Source organism: Pristiophorus japonicus, chromosome 18 (assembly GCF_044704955.1).
Source record: "Pristiophorus japonicus isolate sPriJap1 chromosome 18, sPriJap1.hap1, whole genome shotgun sequence".
Taxonomy (NCBI): Eukaryota; Metazoa; Chordata; class Chondrichthyes; family Pristiophoridae; genus Pristiophorus; species Pristiophorus japonicus.
In genome coordinates, this window is record NC_091994.1 from 48,917,562 (window position 1) to 48,923,561 (window position 6,000).

The 6,000-nt window shown below is 45.9% G+C and overlaps 1 non-coding gene across 1 annotated transcript; it reads right to left on the bottom strand.

The window, feature by feature from the left end:
* Nucleotides 1-5,716: 5,716 nt before the first annotated feature.
* Nucleotides 5,717-5,799, bottom strand: trnal-uaa (transfer RNA leucine (anticodon UAA)). The gene has a single exon. It is a non-coding gene; the product is annotated as a tRNA-Leu (tRNA).
* Nucleotides 5,800-6,000: the final 201 nt, after the last annotated feature.

Consider the following 6,000-nt stretch of genomic DNA (forward strand, 5'->3'; position numbering starts at 1 on the left):
CCGCTCCTGAAACCCGCACCTCACCGTCCCTGCGATGAACTCGCCACTCCTCCGCACCCCCACCTAGCCGCTCCTGCGCCCCGACCTCACCGCTTCTTTGCCCCCTCACCTCGTCACTCCTACGCCCCAAAGGGGGGGGGCAAAGGAGCGGTGAGGTGCGGGGTTAATGGATTGGTGACGTGGGGGGGGGGCTGAAGGAGTGGTGAGGTGGTGGTGCGCAGGAGTGGCAAGGTGGGGGGGGCGAAGGAGCAGCAAGGTGGGGGGGAGCAAGGAGTGGTGAGGTGCTGGGGTGAAGGAGTGGTGAGGTGGGGGGTGAAGGAGCAGCGAGGTGGGGGGTGAAGGAGCGGCAAGGTGGGGGGTGAAGGAGCAGCGAGGTAGGGGGTGAAGGAGCAGCGAGGTGGGGGGTGAAGGAGCAACAAGTTGGGGGGGGGGCGAAGGAGCGGCGAGGTGGGGGGGGTGAAGGAGCGGTGAGGTGAGTCGGGTGGGGCGACGGAGCGGCGAGGTGGGGGGGTGAAGGAGCGGTGAGGTGAGTGGGGTGGGGCGACGGAGCGGCGAGGTGGAGGGGTGAAGGAGCGGTGAAGTGGGTGGGGTGGGGTGACGGAGCAGCGAGGTGGGGGGGGTGAAGGAGCGGTGAGGTGGGGGGATGGTGAAGGAGCGGCGTCCCTTTAAACCGGCACTGGGTGTGTCGGCCTAGAAAGTGTGCTCATGTCCCTGGAGTTGAGCTTGAATCCAGCACCTCGTGACTCAGTATAGTAGAATCAAAGCAATCAGGACAAACTGACAATCGATCACAGATGAGAAAGATGCAAAAGAGCAAGAGGGGGAAAAGAGAGGTTGGAAACTAGAGTTGGGAGAAATATTATATATCAAGCATGTACCCCATGCAAAGTTAAGAAGACACTTCGAGGAGACTCTCCCCAGATATGGATGAAGTATTCAGCCCTTCAATGTATGAGCGCATTAGAGAGTGTTGGAAAATGCCTCTTAAATCCAGCAACGTGATACGAGAGTTCATATTGAGGGCCTTCGAAGAACTGGGCAAGAGTGGTTAGGGGATAAAGTAACATATAGTCAGAGATATACTGAAATGAGACTGATATAAGAGTTTCACCGCAAGCAATTACTGTTCTGTTTTAAATGGAACAGGTCATATTTTGTGTTTTATACCTATTTATTTGAAGATCAATCTACAAGATACTCACCGTTTGGCATTGTAGTGAATAAAGCTTGTGACATTGCACCAAACCAATGGCATGCTTTCTTTTAATACAAACACTTGTTAAAAATTAAAGCATTGCATCGCAGAGTGGCTATTAGACTGTGCGACCTGGTCCCAGTCTTGTATAAGGATGAATGTTGGCTAGTTCAGTAGCTTCACAGATTCAGGGAGAGGTAGAGAGTGCGATACATTAAAACAATTGAGATACACAGAGACAGTGATATTTTCTTTATATTATATATATAAATGCATATATAAAGATGGAGAAAGAGGAAGAAATGTATGTATCGATATCGATAGATGGATAGAGACAGATAGATCGACAGACAGACAGAGTTCATTATTAAGGAAGCAGTAGCGAGACATTTGGAAAGGCATGATTGAATCAAGCAGAGTCAACATGCTTTTATGAAAGGGAAATCATGTTTGACACATTTGCTGGAGTTCTTTGATGATGAAACAAGCAGGGTGGATAAGGGGGAACGAGTGGATGGGGTGTATTTGGATTTCCAGAAGGTATTCGATAAGGTGCCACATAAGAGGTCACTGCAATAGATAGATAGATAGATAGATAGATAGATAGATAGATAGATAGATAGATAGATAGATAGATAGATAGATAGAAAGATAGAAAGATAGATAGATAGATAGATAGATAGATAGATAGATAGATAGATAGATAGATAGATAGATAGATAGATAGATAGATAGATAGATAGATAAATAGTTCATTATTAAAGAAGCAGCAGCGAGACATTTGGAAAAGCATGATTCAATCAAGCAGTGTTAGCAAAGGGAAATCATGTTCGACAAATTTTCTGGAGATCTTTGAGAATGTAATGAGCAGGGATGAATAAGGGGGAACCAGTGGATGTGGTGTATTTGGACAGGTAACCAGGTATAAAAGGGAGCTCACCATATTGTATCCTCACTCAGGAGCTGTAATAAGTGGACTAAGGTCACCACAGTTCAAGTACAATACCTTACCCCATGGAGTCAGTACTACAGTGCTTATAGATATAATATTTACAATCTATATTCATGACTTGGATGAAAGGACTGAGTGTAATGTAGCCAAGTTTGCTGATGAAACAAAGATGGGTGGGAAAGCAAATTGTGAGGAGGATGCAAAGAATCTGCAAAGGGATATAGACAGGCTCAGTGATTGGGCAAAAATTTGGCAGATGGAGTATAACGTGGGAAAATATGAGGTTATCCAGTACAGAGGGACCTGGAGGTCCTTGTGCATGAAACACAAAAAGTTAGTATGCAGGTACAATAAATAATCAGAAAAGCAAATGGAACGTTGGCCTTTATTACAAGGGGGACAGAGTATTAAAGCAGAAAAGTCCTCCTACAATTGCACAGGGTATTCGTGAGACGACACCTGGAGTACTGAGTTCCCCCTTATCCACCCTGTTCATTACATCCTCAAAGAACTCCAGCAATTTTGTCAAACATGATTTCCCTTTCATAAAATCATGCTGACTCTGCTTGATTTAATTATGATTTTCAAATTCCTGGTACTGCGACCTTATTAATGGACTCCAGTATTTTCCCAATGACAGATGTTAGGCTAACTGGTGTATAGTTTCCTGCTTTTTGTCTGCCTCCTCCTTTAAACAGGGTTTTGTGGTTTTTGTGGTTTTGTGGTTTTCCAATCCGCTGGGACCGCCCCAGAATCCAGGGAATTTTGGTAGATTGCAACAAATGCATCCACTATCTCTGCAGCCTCTTCTTTTAAGATCCTAGGATGTAAGCCATCATGTCCAGGGGACTTGTCCGCCTTTGGTCCCATTATTTTACCGAGTACTACATCTTTAGTGATAGTGATTGTATTAAATTCCTCCCTCCCGATAGCCCCTTGATTATCCACTATTGAGGTTTTTCGTGTCTTCTACTGTGAAGACCGCTACAAAATATTTGTTCAATGTCTCTGTCATTTTGCTGTTCCCCGTTATTGATTCCCCAGTCTCATCCTCTAGGTGACCAACATTTACTTTAGCCACTCTTTTCATTTTTATGTAACTATAGAAACTCTTACTATCTGTTTTTATATTTTGTGCTAGTTTACTTTCATAAACTATCTTCCCTCTCTTAATCATTTTTTTAGTCATATGTGTATGTGTGTGTCTGTCTGTATTTTTGTGTGTATATGTCTCTGTGTCTATCTGTTTATGTGTGTGTCCTGGAAAGGGGGAGGGGAGACTTGTGTGCTCTCTGAAGAGAGAGTCAGAGAGTCAGGTCCTATGCCAGTAAATCTTCTAAAAATATTATTTGATGAGAGTTGTTTTAACTTTCCATGGGCCACTGTTGAAAAAAGATATACATTTCACATTTCCATCCCTTTTTCAGTCCTGCTCCAGAGTTAATTGATGTGGGGAGCGGGGAGGGAGAGCGTGACAGAGAGAAGGCGAAAAGCGGCAAGAAAGTGAAACAAACACAAATAGGGTGACACACACACACAGACACAGAATAACACACACTCAGACAGGTTCACAGACACACACACATACACAAAGAGAGATTCACAGAGAGAAACACACATACACATAGAGTGACACACATACACAAACAGACAGATTCACAGAGAGACACACACAAACACACAGAGAGTGACACACACAGACAGATACACAGATATACATATACACAGAAGTGACACACTGACAGTCAGATACACACACAGAGCGACACACGCACAAACGGGTTGACAGACAGACACACACATACACAGAGAGTGACACATACTCACAGACAGATACACACACAGACACACATTCCCAGAATAACACACAAACACAGAGTGACTTAGACATTCAGTCGGTAATTTGGCTGTACTTTGCTGTATTTCTGTCGTAGATTTCGTCCAATCTTGCCGATCAATTCAAAAGTCGAGATGTTACAATCCGTGGAATTTTACTCCTTGTAACTCCCGATTAAACCGACCGGGATTTGGTTGATTTTGAAAAGCTGCTCAGTTAGAATCACAATGGTCCTTCACTCTACAACAGACAGGCCCCGAGAATACAGTCTCCAATCCATCAAATTCTGAAAGTGGATTGTATCCTGGTCTAATTTCCATGGAGGATTTTAAGAAGCCGCACAAAGGTTTAAAATTCGGAAGTTAAAAACACTTGCTCCCCGTCGGGGAATTGAACTGCGGTCTCCAATGTGACAGGCGGGGATACTCACCACTATACTAACTTCACCATCATAGGCAGTTGCTCGGAATCGAGGAAGACTTGCTTCCACTCTTAGAATGCGTCTATAGGTGGTTGAACAATCCAATGCAAGAGCCACAGTCCCTGCCACTGGTGGGACAGACAGTTGTTGAGGATAAGAGAGGGTGGGACAGGTTTGCAGCAGGCTCCTTCCGCAGCCTGCACTTGTCTTCCACATGCATTCGCCGATGAGTCTCGAGGTGCTTAGCACCCTCCTGGATCTGCCTCCTCCACCCAGGGTGGTCATCAGCCAGGGACTCCCAGGATTCGGTGGGGATGCTGCACTTTACCAGGGAAGTTTTGAGGGTGTCCTTGTAACGTTTCCTCTGTCCACCCTTGGCTCATTTGCCATAAAGGAGTTCTGAGTAGAGCGCTTGTTTTGGGAGTCTCGTGCCTGGCATGTGGCCCGCCCAGCAGAGCTGATCAAATGTAGTGAGTGCTTCAATGCTGGGGATGTTGGCCTGGTCGAGGATGCTAATGTTAGTGCATCTGTTCTGCCAGGGAATTTGTAGGATCTTGCAGAGACATCGTTGGTGGTATTTCTCCAGCAACTTGAGGTGTCTACTATTCATGGTCCATGTCTCTGAGCCATACAGGAGGGTGGGTATTACTGCAGCCCTGTAGACCATGAGCTTGGTGATAAATTTGAAGGCCTCGTCTTCGAACACTCTTTTCCTCAGGTGGCTGAAGGCTGTGCTGGGGCACTGGAGGCGGTGTTGAATCTCCTCATCAATGTCTGCTTTTGTTGATAAGAGGCTCCCGAGGTATGGGAAATGTTCCTCGTTGTCTAGGGCTTGGATCTTGATGACTGGGGGACAGTGCTCTGCGGCGAGGACTATACTAACGAGGAACTAGCTGAGGGCCGTGCTGTGCATTCACTACAGATGGTGAAGCAAGAATCACGCTGTGAACAGACCTGAACTATTCAGCAGTCCCAGAATGATGGCTGTAAGATTCTGTCACAGCTAGAATCGAGTTCTGGGCAGAACTGGACACAGTGAGAAAGAGACTAACCCAGTGAGAGGCAGGGACAGAGAGAAACAGGGAGAGACATAGAGAGACAGAAAGAGTGAGACTCAAACACACACACATACATAGCTCTCTAAAGAGAGGCAGAGAGTGATGTGGAGACTGAGAGGCACAGTTACATTTCACAACTCCATTTCTTTGTCAGTTGAGAGTCTCACAGAGTTGGAGAAAAATGCAGATTCATGAGATGACAATCGGGTACCACTGAGCAGGATGGGAAGAAATCGGTGCTAAATTAAATGGCTACCAGGAGTGGGGTTCGAACCCTCGCGGGTATAAACCCATTGGATCTTAAGTCCAACGCCTTAACCACTCGGCCATCCTGGTGCTGGCAACATTTGGATTCTGTCTCTGTGAGAATCTGGGCTTCAACTCCACCCCCACAGACACACACATACACATAGGCTTTCAGTGAGCACGTTCGATCATTGTTAGTAATATTGACACGGGGGCAACTCCCCTATTCTTTTTCGAATAATGCTATGGGAACTTTCATATCCACCCGAGGGTATAGACGAAGCTTCCAAC